This window comes from Bison bison, unplaced genomic scaffold (genome assembly GCF_000754665.1).
Source record: "Bison bison bison isolate TAMUID 2011002044 unplaced genomic scaffold, Bison_UMD1.0 scf7180017860841, whole genome shotgun sequence".
Taxonomy (NCBI): domain Eukaryota; kingdom Metazoa; phylum Chordata; class Mammalia; order Artiodactyla; family Bovidae; genus Bison; species Bison bison.
Window position 1 is genome coordinate 207 of NW_011491413.1, and position 2515 is coordinate 2721.

Sequence of the window (2515 nt, forward strand, 5' to 3'; positions counted from 1 at the left end):
CGGGGGGGGAGTGCGCTGGGCGGGCGCTCTGAGCCGGCCCTGACTCAGGCCCCGTCCTCAGCTCCCGGCCATGCTGAACGTCCGCGACCGGCGGCCCTGGCTCCTCTTCCTGCTCCACAACGTTGGCCTGCTGGGCGGCTGGACCGTCCTGCTGCTGCTGTCGCTGTATGAGGATAACATCGCCTTCTGAGAGCTTCTGCCCCCCCGCCCCTCTCCCCTTGGCTCTGGCTCCTGACCCTGGGCTCTCGCAGCCATTCAGACGCGCCGTCTCCCTGAGCGCCCCAGCCTCTCCCCCGCGCCCTGCTTCCCAGCTTCAATAAATTCTCTCGACTTGGAGCCCGGCCTGCTCGCCTCATCTCTCCTCCCCAGAAGAGGAGGGTTTCCCACCAAGAAACGTCGACAGGTGGGGGGTCCTCTCCCCACAGCAGTGCCTGGTGCCTGATGGGGAGTCAGGACAGTTGAGTTCAGGGCCCTCCAAGAAACCAGCCTCAGACCCGCATCTGTGATGCATGTGTGAAGCGAAGCCCAGAGAAGTGGGTCCGGGGCTCAGGCAGCGGCCCTCCTCCTCCGCTTCCTGCCCGCCTGCTGCGGCTCTTCCCAGGGCGGAGCTGCTTCAGTGCCTCTGGCTCTCTCCACCCTGGGCCCCTTTCTCCCACAGACGGACACATCGCACATTGTAAGGGCGTGTACCACGAGCCAGGTTTGAGTCTGAGGGTTCTGTGGTCACTGAGCTGTTTAGCCGTCACAGTTGCCCTGTGATGTGAGTGCTGTGACTGCCTGTCTGACTCGGACGGGGAGGGCCCGTGTCCTGGCCGTGGCCCCCGCTTTGCCCACTCCCTCCTCTAGCACGTCCTCGGGGTGGCTCTGGCTAGTTGATTTGGGTTTTTTCTGATTTTACTTAGTTTTGGTGTGCTGGGTCTTCGCTGCTGCTCAGGCTTTCTCTAGTTGCGGAGATCGTGGGCCACACCCCAGTTGAGGTGTGTGTGCTTCTCATTGTGATGGATTCTTTTGTTGAGAAGTATGGGCTCTGGGGCACTTCAGCTTCAGTATTTGCAGCACGTGGGCTCAATCTTTGCGGCTCCCGGGCTCTAGAGCACAGGCTTAATAGTTGTGGCGCATGGGGTTAGTAGCTCTGCAGCATGTGGGATCTTCCTGGATCCGGGATCCAACCCATGTCTCCTGCATTGGCAGGCAGATTCTTTGCCACTGAGCCACCAGGGAAGCCCTGGCTCCAGTTTTGTTTTTTTTTTTAATGACTTTTTTTTCATGCTCTCAGAACTTTATTAGGTGGAGTTTGGGCAAAAGAGAGAGAAAACCTCTGAGACAGTCACCCACCTGGTTCAGCACAAGCAGAACAGAGAAACCTTTGGTTGGAGATGTACTCTCACTGGGATGAAAATATCTCTGATTTTTAAATGGAGAGATGACTGGCTGAATATCTCTGGGCACAAATTTAGGTTATTTTAAATATTTAACATATATTTTAACAAATATTTTAAAAATTTTCCACCAGAAGAAGGCAAGTCTCTGAGGACAAGACCGGACCAGAAGCAGGAGCCCCAGCCCATATGGAGACAAACCAGTGCCACATTTATGTTGGGTGAGAGGCAAGGGATATACCTCTGCTACTCCCAGATCAAGATTTGGAGGGAGGAGAACATGACAAATGACAAAAGGACCAGTTTCTCAAAAAGCGAGGGATAATGACACAGGGATGAAACTCAGATGCTGTTTTTACAAAGAAGCAAGATAACTGAAGAGGAACTAAAAAGCCTCTTGATGAAAGAGGAGAGTGAAGAAGTTGGCTTAAAGCTCAACATTCAGAAAACGAAGATCATGGCATCTGGTCCCATCATTTCATGGGAAATAGATGGAGAAACAGTGAAAACAGTGTCAGACTTTATTTTTGGGGGCTCCAAAATCACTGCAGATGGTGAGTGCAGGAATGAAATTAAAAGACGTGTACTCCTTCGAAGGAAAGTTATGACCAACCTAGACAGCATATTCAAAAGCAGAGACATTACTTTGTGAACAAAGGTCCATCTAGTCAAGGCTATGGTTTTTCCTGTGGTCATGTATGGATGTGAGAGTTGGACTGTGAGGAAAGCTGAGCACCGAAGAGCTGATGCTTTTGAACTGTGGTGTTGGAGAAGACTCTTGAGAGTCCCTTGGACTGCAAGAAGATCCAACCAGTCCATCCTAAAGGAGATCCGTCCTGAGTGTTCACTGGAAGGACTGATGCTGAAGCTGAAACTCCAATACTTTGGCCACCTTATGTGAAGAGTTAACTCATTGGAAAAGACCCTGATGCTGGGAGGGATTGGGGGCAGGAGGAGAAAGGGACGACAGAGGATGAGATGGCTAGATGGCATCACCGACTCAAGGAACATGAGTTTGTGTGAACTCTGGAAGTTGGTGATGGACACGGAGGCTTGGCGTGCTGCGATTCATGGGGTCGCAAAGAGTCAGACACGACTGAGCGACTGAACTGAACTGAAAACTGAACTGAACTGAA